The sequence below is a fragment of the Brienomyrus brachyistius genome, chromosome 10 (genome assembly GCF_023856365.1).
Source record: "Brienomyrus brachyistius isolate T26 chromosome 10, BBRACH_0.4, whole genome shotgun sequence".
Lineage (NCBI taxonomy): Eukaryota > Metazoa > Chordata > Actinopteri > Osteoglossiformes > Mormyridae > Brienomyrus > Brienomyrus brachyistius.
In genome coordinates, this window is record NC_064542.1 from 5758958 (window position 1) to 5769910 (window position 10953).

Sequence of the window (10953 nt, forward strand, 5' to 3'; positions counted from 1 at the left end):
TTTAATTCTTTTAAATTAAAACAAACACACACACAAACCCTTATATATTTAATGCATCAGGAATAATATTTCACTTCTTGCAAGATTCATCATGGATGTTTATATATAATTCACATTTATCAGTGACCTATATATTCATTTTAAATGTCATTTATCCAAAGCATTGAGCACTGTACAATGGAGATGATCACTGGAATTCAACTGAAAGTCACTAATAAGGACAAATTACAATGATGCAAATATTTTTAATCCAACTATTTAGTTACAAATTACTCAGCCTGTGAGTCATCAGCATTGCAATCAGGCAGGTCATTTACTCAAGCAGGGAACATCTCCATCTGAGATGAGGGGACACATTCCTGGGATAGCCTTGCCAGCCCAGGGCTATTGTTTCCTTAATGGCTGTTTTGCACCTCTGTGATGCACATGCAGGGATAGCCATCCCCCAATAATAACACAACAATTGCGCTGAGATCACATATATACGTAGAAAAAAAAGATTGAGTCAGATAAATGTATCAAATATTTTATTATAATTATCATTATTATTTTTTACAACCAGTAATGCCGATAGCCCCATTGCATGAAGAGCAATACACCAAAATATTAGGAACATTATACACTCCTATCCTCCTGCTAATATGAGTAGTCACTTTATGTATTGCCTGTGTCAGAACAGTACGGATTAGAACAATCTGTATTACAATATGTAATGCGATCCGGGCCCTTTAAGGCTGGCTCGCTGCGAAGAGTGGGTGAGTCCGAGTGTGCGTTAGAGCGGGGTAGCGATTTCAGTCAGAAATTTCAGGGTAATAGCGGCGAAAAAAATGGATCATATTGCCAGTGTTGCTCAGAATCGCAGTAGCCTTCCGATGGTATGCGGTGCGTTGCGGTAGATTACTGTGACAAGAAAGCAAACTTTCATTATTACCATTCTGTTTATATTAAATTACGATCTTCCATATTAATCAAGGGATTGTAAAACTGAGAATATTTCAGCTCCAGTAGTTTATATTAAAGTTGCCCGAGTCACAACATGGTCTTTAAATGGCAAAGACAGACATAAATCAAATGTATATGAGCAGCAACATAAGGGATCTGTTGTTCTGGTAAATGATATTATAGTATATAGTATAAATGTGATGTGGTGGCGAAGTCGTGCAGAAGTTTTACAACTGCACTATCGATTTATCACTCTATTTAGAAATATAAATTCAGTTCTTATCATTTTTAAAAGTTACTTTCTTTCACATTTGAATTTCAAGGTGTCCCTCACAGTGACACTGAAGGTGGGGTGGGCGGGGCTACGGGGGGCGGAGGTGGGGGACGCGGTCAGAATGGTATATTAAGAGGAGACCTGCACATGTAAAGTCACTCTACCTCTGCTTCCAGCGAGACAAGAGCTCCAGATTCTGTTGAAGATTTCATCTTTTGTTGAACAACTTCTCAAGAATGGCTTCCAAGTTGTAAGTTATGGTCAATTTATTATTTCATTTGAATCTGTAGAAATTGTGGATAAACTTGTTCTACTTTACTGACACTGTGCAAAAGTCTCTGACCACTGACTGCTATTGTTAAAACTTAAATTGCATCCATTACAAAACTAAAACAATATTTTGAAGCAACTTAAGTTTAATTTAATATATTAAATTATATTTTAATATAAATGTAAGTAATTAGTCAACATGTTTCAATAGCTGTGATTATGTACTTTACTCAGTCTAGGAGCCATCAGGATATGCAAATGTTATTTATCCAAACCACTGTGAAACGAACAGTGTTGATGATGACTGGACTGTTTCTTTATTCAACTAAAAGTAATGAATCAAATCTAATCTTTATTTATGACTTTTTTAATTGTATTTTTATCCCCAGTGCTTCCAGCAGGCATTTCCCGCTCTGCCCCGTGTGCAAGAAGACACAGCCAAGCCTCTCAGTGCATCTGGCTAGGGTGTGCATGAAGAGGTCTTCGAAAGAGGCCATCCAGGAAGTGATGGAGAAGGAAAAGCAGAATTCCCTTGAACTTCTGCAGTGGGGCAGGGTCTTCAGCTACAGGCACCTGCGGGAGATTTTGGATGACACTAATGCGTTTGGCAGGTTGGTGGGAAAACTCTTCAGCCTGTTTTACACACCTCACATCTTTCTTCTGTATGAAATTGACTAACAGTTTTTAATTTATTTATTTTTATCATTTATGAAAGGTTGGTCCAGGAGCTGGAGCATCGGCACATGGTGGTGACTGACATCCCCTTCCCAGCAGTGGCGGCGCAGACCAGCAGTGTTCCTGTGGTGGCTGGTGCAACCGCGCAGGGACCGGAGAGCTCTGCAAGTGAGCAGTCAGAAGACATTGTTGTCAGTGACAGCAGCGGCGAGACCTTTCAAGTGTAAGTATGATTATCTCGGTTTTACAGCTTTCACTGATACCTTTTGCTTTTGTTTGTGAGCCACACGTTGAATGTGCAGTTGTATGACGAAATGTGTTTTCCATTTGGCAGTACCCGGGAGGTGCAATGGCCACAGACCTCCAGGCAGATGATGCAGGAGAAGGGACTGTACAGGAAACATTCCCTGGACCATCCCCTCCTGAAGGGCTTCGCCACATACTTGGAGAAGGATCTCCTGAATGAGAATTTCAAGCAGGAGGTGAGGTCTCCCATAAAAATACACTTTATCTAAACAATGGATTTTTTCTAAGCAATGGATTTTTTTCTAAGCAATGGATATATCTAATGCTGATTTTTCTTTCCAGGTGGAAAACGTCAGCAGGTTCATGTTTTTTGTGAACCCCGGAGAGCCTTCCCTTGAGTTTGTCAGGGAGAGGGAGAAGACGAAGCTCTTCTTTCGGGAGCTGACTGAGGCTGGTCTCTCCAGGCAGACTCAGGTGAACTACATGAAGAGCCTGAAGAGGTTGGTAGCATGGTTTGTTTTTATATTTTAGGCATATGTTGTATTACATATCTGTTTCTTCGAGGAAGAAGTTCTCCCGCTATTGTCTTTGTCATGACTGCATGTACAAGTTTATGTACATATACATATGGATACTTACATACCTGTCCTTCCTCTGACAGATTCCTCAAGTACCACACTGTCACCACCGACCTGCGGCGTTACAACATTGCCTTGTGGAACGAGACAAAGTTCTTTGTGGAGTACCTGAGCTCACTACAGCAGAGCTCTGCCAAGTTGGTGAGTAAGGAGATCATCCACAGGAGGTAAGTTCGACTGTCCATTAAATTTCATATCACGGTTTGATTATGTATCTCCTCTGCTATGTTTAACACTCTTGTTTTTTTTTATCTCCCTCACTGCTCCTGGGGTGTCCTGCCTGGAGATCCAGAGCCATTTTACATCGTGAGCACATTAAAATGTGGATTGTATTAATTAGGATTGACAGTAATGGAATATTCTTCTGTTTTCCCCCCACACATAGACATGCCGTCCTCACGGAGAAGGACCCTCTCAGTCCAGAGGACTGCTGGGCCGTGCTGAGGGCTGCCAAGAACGACTTCTTGGCAATCCTTGGCAAGGTGTATCCTGAGGAGAGGCCCCTGGAGTCTGCGGAATGCTGCCTGGTCCTCTACTACCTGGAGGCCACGGTCATTCTAAAACATCTCCAGCGACCAGGCGTGGTGGAGCACATGACCGTAAGTATTTTACTCTTTTTTTTTTTTTTGTCTTCACCACTTTTCCTTTTTGCCGGTTCTCTTTTTGATCAGTGGGGCATCATTGTCTTGTGCAGGTCGAGGAGTGGATGGCCAGGAGCAGGACCGAATCGGACCATGCGGTGATTGGGGTGAAGGAGCACAAGACGTCGGCGCAGCAAGTGGCCACGTTTGCACTGTCCTCTGAGGAGGAGACGGTAAGTATATCAAGTTTGAAAAGATTTATTTTGTCGTTTATTTCAAAAGCAGAAATTAAGTCGTTTTCCTCTGCCAACAGTGGTTCGACATCTACTTCACCCGGGTACGGCCACAGCTCCTGACATCCAAGAGAAGCCGGATGACGACGGATGACCAGGGAGGAGATGGACGGTTCTTTGTCTCCACTGCAGGCCGGCCGATCTTCAATGCGTCGAATGACCTCAGCCGGCTACACCAAAAGTCAGCTAATCACCATGATTCATTCCCACTATTATTTTCTCTAGATACACATTGTCAGGTGTTGTGTGAAACGTATTAATGAATTTCTTATTCATTTTGTATTTTAGATACAAGCTGGATCCAGTCACCAGCCAGATGGCCCGGCGCATCTTTGAGACGGCCACCAAGGACTTGAGTGACCAGCAGAAGTCCTTGGTGGCCGATTACCTCACACATTCTAGCTGCTGAAGAAGCTGGCAGGTGACTCGAGGTATGCATGTTTTCCGTTTGTCAATACACTTACCAACCAACATCAAGACACACAACCAAAGTCCTCACCCCTGAACACTAACCGTAAAACTTATTTGTGTGTGTGTGTTTTTTTATCCCAGCGCTGACTCTGCTGAAGAAGGATCCAGCTGTTCTGCCCGTGGCGCCGCACGGGATGCTGCCATGGGGTCCAACCAGCAGATGGATGTCCAGGCAGCATTCAATCAGCTACTTCAAACCAACCCTGTGACCCTGGATGGCGACGTCCCAGATAAGAATGTACGGACACAGAAGTCGGGCCAGTTTCAGCGACGGCTCTATGAGCGCTGGCTGAAGGCCCAGATGAGGATGCGTGTCCGGCATGTCCTCTGTGAGTATTGTTTGTAGTACTAATTTTTAAAGCATTTTACTGATAAGCAATCCTATCTACATAGTCTTCCTAACTGACAACAATTTGCTTTGTTCTTGACAGCACACTTTGGCAGACGGCAGCCCACCGAGTCCCGGGTCGACGCTTGGATCAGGAACCAAGGCTGGAGAAGCAACGTTCCAAGCGCGGCCAGCGTCCTCAAGGACTGGAGACCAGTGGGCTCCGTGAACACCGCCATTGATTCTAGCCACATATAGGACCTCATCCGCAGGCAGAAGTGGAAGGGACTTGTTGTGGCGGACATTGCGGGGATGGGGAAGGGAGTCTGCACCACCCGGCAGTTCCAGGCTGGTGAGGTGGTATGTGACTACCACGGGCCGGTAGTCACAGCCACTGAGGGCCAGCGAATTCATCAGAGTACAAACGAAGAAGAATCCGGCTATATGTTTTTTTTTTAGGAACAGCCAGGGCATCCACATGTGTGTGGATGCCCATTCACCAGAGTGTGCCTGTCACCCAGGCATACAGACTTTTGGCCGGCTGGTTAATCACTCACGGAAAAAAGCCAACCTCCGGCCAAGGTTGTACAGCACGCCAGAGGGACAGGACATTATTTTATTTTTGTCTGTCAGAAAAATAAATGTTGGGGAGGAACTTTTTATTTGATTATGGGGTGCAGAGGACATCATTCAGGGGAGAGGGGTTGGAGCTCTCCTGGCTCTGAAACCCTGTACCTCAGTTTGCCCCATTTTATTCTGTTTTGTGTTTCTGTATTATATTTATGAATGTGCAATAAAATGTGCCTCTGCTGGCACTCCAAGTAGTAAGATAGCGTGACTGGGATCCACCAGCTCTTCACCGCACCAAACACCTAGTTCAGCTTGCAATACAGGATGGGATCTCAAATCCATGGCTAGCTATCCTTACAAAGGAAACAGTATCAACAAAGGAAACAGTATCAAAGAGACTAGTGTTATAACAATATCCCGGACGAGCCCCCACTTGTGTAGCGCTCCCTACCCTCCCCTGTCTAACTAAATCCGAGGTTGCTGCGGCAGAGCACTGGGTTCATAATACGTATATATTAAACTGACCCCAAATATACCATATGTTACTACCACTTTGTCTCTTTGTCCCGTTCACTTGTATATGAAACGCACACACCCTTTCCCTCCCGTAAAACCTTCCCCCGCAATACAGTCAACAATCACAATTTAAATATAACACAATTTAATATAAATCAGTCCCGTACCCCACAAACTCCTTACACATTGGATAACCCTAAACCACAGAACAAATGGAAAATAAATCGAGAATAACATTACATCGATTTCACATGGAATTAAACGAAATGGGTACCCATTAACTGAACGATGCAGGCCTGTTTCTTGAGTTGGAAAAAGTAGCTGTATCCTCTCTATGAGGCGAACAGGTGTCCAAAAGTCCCCTCCAGTGCACGTCCCACGCCGGTTCTCACAAAGCAGTGTGGTGGCGAGCCACAACGCTCTAAATCCACCGCTGCCCCTCTCTCGTTCTTCCGGACGGACGTCAGTCCCCTTGGTTATTCCACTGTGAAAACTTCGCCGTTCGCTTAGCTTTCGACTGGTCCACTCCTATCATGGCGTCAGCTCCCCGCGTTGGCAAGCTAAAGTTAACCTATTCTTGCGAATGGCGTTTTAGGAACCGTAAAACCCAGTGGGTACATAAGCACATTCACTGTCCGTTCACCGCACACATACGCCACTCGCTTTTTAAGCTTTTTTCCCCCAAACCCAGGGACTACGTAGTTACAAAAACTATATCTCGTCCCGAACACAGAAAAAACTCCACCATTTCCTTCTAGCCCTTCCCGCTCTCTCCTTTTTCCCGCCCCCAGCTTAACAGTGAATGAGCTAACAGACAGACAAACGGAACAACCAATCATAAATTAACACCGGTTAAACCACCATAACATTTCTCACCTTTCTAGAATAAAGCAACTTAATTACACAAATATAAAGACATTCACAATACTTATTATTTTACCCGGGTTACACCCTCCCCCATCTAAATCTTTTCATGTCCCCATGAAAATCCTTAAACTATTATTATCATTTCTAGATATGCATGCCCTGACACAGTTTACACATTGGGCCAGAGGGTGACACCAAAAAGTTTTACAGTCTGTCCTCGCTGATTCTGTTGACTGGCATATTTGAACTACCATTCCCCTATGGACAATAGTTAATGGAACATTAGTCTGTATTCCTGGTCTCTCATAACTTAACCTAATCACTGGTTTCACCCCTCTCTTGGGCCGATTCCTACTATACTCTGCCTTTTCTGTACAAAGAGTACTAGGGTCAGAAGGACCAGGGTGCTTATTTAAATTGGTGTCCCCCACCGAATCCTGTGACAGCTGGCCTCCGGTATGTTCCCCTCTCGTCTCCCCAATTCTCTCTTCCTGGGAATGCACATCACCGTCCTCTTGAATGGTTACATCCCTATCTGCCTCTGGTGGTGCAGATGATGGACTAAACACTTGGGATTCGGGCTTCTGACTAGTCTCTGCCAACACAGGTGTTTCAACTCTTCCACAACATCATGCCGATAAAATGAAGACTGCTCTTTTTCACCCTCAGAAAAGTCATCACCTCCACCTTCTTCAGATAAGTTTTCTTCTGGTAAGTAATGTTTTCCCTCTGCAGGATTCTTTCTACGTTGCTTTTGTCTTGTTTGTGATCGAGTTACTGGGTTATGAACTACAGCTTCCTGTTGATTGGAAGGGTTCAATCTCACAAACTCACTGACTGGTAGGATATGGTCTCTATGCAAAGTTTTTACTCCTCCCCCTCCCTGTTCTGGTTGCAAGATATATACCGGTAGGTTTGGAAGTTTCTTCACCACGATGTAAGGCAAGGAACACCATCGATCAGCCAACTTGTGCTTTCCTCTGAGTCCAAGATTTCGGATCAACACACGGTCTCCTTCCATTACACACTGAATCTTCACCCGTTTGTCATATGCTCTTTTATTTTTCTGGTGCATCTTCATGGAAGTCTCCGCAGCAAGCTGGTAGGCTTTCTGCAAATCATCTTTCATCTTCTCTACATACCTCTGATGGGTAACCCTCTCTGTCCCATCAGGAGAGATGTTGAAACAAATGTCTATCGGTAGGCGAGCTTCCCTTCCAAAAAGAAGGAAATAGGGGGAATATCCTGTGGCCTCATTCTTTGTGCAGTTGTAGGCATGCACAAGACAGCTAATGTGTTGACTCCACCTTTGTTTCTGAGAAGGATCAAGAGTGCCTAGCATTGAGAGGAGGGTTCTATTAAACCTCTCAGGCTGTGCATCTCCTTGAGGATGGTACGGCGATGTCCTTGACTTACGGATACCTAACATGCTCAACAGTTCTTTAAGGAGACGACTTTCGAAGTCACGTCCCTGATCAGAATGTATCCGAGCAGGTAACCCGTAATGGACAAAAAACTTCTCATACAGCACTTTAGCCACAGTTCCCGCCCTTTGGTCCTTAGTAGGAAAAGCTTGCGCATAACGTGAAAAATGATCTGTAACTACCAGAACATCTGAAATCCCTTTTTGGTCTGGATCTATGGACAAAAAGTCGATGCATACTAAATCTAATGGACCCTCACTAGTGATATGATTAAGTGGTGCAGCTCGTTGAGGAAGTGTTTTCCTGGCTATGCATCTTCCACAATTTTTTATGTAACTCCCAATTTCGGATGCCATTTTGGGCCAGTAGAACCGGTCCCTGATTAATTCGGTTGTGCGCTCAACCCCTAAATGTCCACACTCATCATGTAGAGATCTGAGAACTATCAGTCTGTACTTCTCCGGTAACACTAATTGCTGCAGTGCCTTTCCATGCTGAGTCATCTTCATCCGGTGAAGGAGATTATTCTTTATCATCAACTTATCATACTGTCGCAATAGCAGTGTGACAGCTGGGTCCTGATGTTTGACAACAGTGGGTACCTTACCAGCTTCCACCTCACGTTTTACAAATCCAATAGCAGGGTCTCGATCTTGTGCCTGTTTCAGATCACGGTTACTCAACCGCTCTAAGGTGGTTTCTTCCAGCATCACAGGCCAAACATAAGCTTCTGGAATAGAAGAGGGAGGTACTCTTAGTTGGTCTATAAGCCTCACAGGGGTTGAGGTGGTCTGGCCCACAGAAGCTAGCTGACATATAGCTTTAATTCCCGACTGAGGGATCACTTCCCAATCAGAGTTTTCAGGCATACGCGACAATACATCAGCATCAATATTATGCTGTCCAGGCCTGTACTGTACAGTAAAGTCATATGTGGTCAAGGCTGACAACCACCGATGGCCAGTCGCATTTAGTTTGGCACTGGACAAAACATAAGTTAGGGGGTTGTTGTCAGTTTTCACAGTGAACTTAGCTCCATATAAATAGTCATGGAACTTGTCCACTACCGCCCACTTCAACGCCAGAAATTCTAACTGGTGAATAGTGTACCGTTGTTCTGCATTGCTCAATTTTCGACTTGCAAAAGCTACAGGCCGAAGACCTTCTGGGTACTCTTGATTTAGGACTGCCCCTAAACCACAAAGACTGGCGTCCACATGCAGCACATACGGTTTGGACGGATCAGCAAATGCTAAAACAGGAGCATTAGTGAGACAGCCAAGGATTTTGTTAAAGGCTTCTGTACATGCCAGGGAGACAAAACTGGCACTTGTCAATTGACACCTTCAATCCAGCCTCCTCCAGTCTATCAAGCACCTTAAAGAGTCGTTCCTCATGCTCTTCTAGACTATGTCCGAACACAATTATGTCATCCAAGTAAACTATTACTTGGAGGAGATGCATGTCCCCAACTGCCTTCTCCATCAACCTCTGGAAGGTGGCTGGAGCTCCAGTAATCCCTTGTGGCATCCTCTCAAACTGGTAAAAACCCAAGGGACAAAGGAACGCTGTTTTCTCTTTATCTTCCTCTGCCATTGGGATCTGGTAATAGCCACTACGCAGATCAAGGACAGAGAACCATTGGCTCCCCGTGAGACAATCAAGGGCATCTTCAATCCTCGGAGTGGTGTACTGGTCAGGTATTGTTCGGTTATTTAGAGTGCGATAGTCCACACACATACGTATTTTACCATTCTTTTTCCTTGCAATAACAATTGGGGACGCATATGGGCTTCTTGACTCTTTGATGATGCCAGCTGCTAGTAAATCCTTTAAATGACGCCGCACATCATCAATGTCTGCAGGAGCAATCCTACGAGACCGTTCTCGAAATGGCTTACTGTCCTGTAGTCGGATGTGGTGCTCGACTCATGTGGCAACTCCAACATCCCACTCATCCAATGAAAAAACACCTCCACGTTCAGACAGTTTTCTGCGGAGTCTTGTCTTCCAGATTTCTGGAATCGGAGATTCCCCGAAATCAAATAGTTCAGGATCAATCAATTTTTTTACTTGGTTGGTTTTAGAAATTTCAGTCACAGCGTCAGTGGCAAACAATTGCGCAATCACCGTTCCAGCTGGGATGGAAATATCGCTGAAGGTCTTATTATGGATGGGTACTCTAAATTTTTGCAAGTCAATGTCAGAAAAGTGCAAAACTGCAGGGGGAATAAGCAATCCCGCTGGCACTGTCTCATCAAGTGAGGCCTCCATCAAAAAGATGTCTCGAGGCAAAGGCTTCTGACATTCAACCCTACATACCATATATCGCTCACCTCTAGGCGGAACAGTAAAAGGACCAGGACCAACCCATTTCACCACACCTTCAGGTTGGTCGAGGCTTTTGTCTTGCTGGAGTGGAACAGGTGTATTACCATCCCTCCATTTGGGTAAGATTTTGAAAGCATGGGCTGATTTAGACTTACTAGCCAGTCCACCCAAGGCAGCTAAACGTTGGAAAAGGTTGGCATTTGTTCCAATGATCACTGGAACATGCTGGGGACCTTGTGGTTCAGGGCAAATCAAGGCAAGAACAGAGACTGACTCCTCTGCCCCCATTAGGGATGCAGGAAAAGTGACATCCACCACAATGTATCCTCTATAGGGGTAACTGGATGAACTGAGCCCCCAAATGGATAAGCCAGTGATGGGAAAAATAGGCACATGAGATAAGTATTTAGTATACCAGCCCTCAAAGACAATGGTCACCTGTGACCCACTATCTAGCAGTGCCTGGCAAGAGTGGTCATTAACCTTCACTTCTACAGTGGAAGTAGGACCAACCAACCCAGTACACC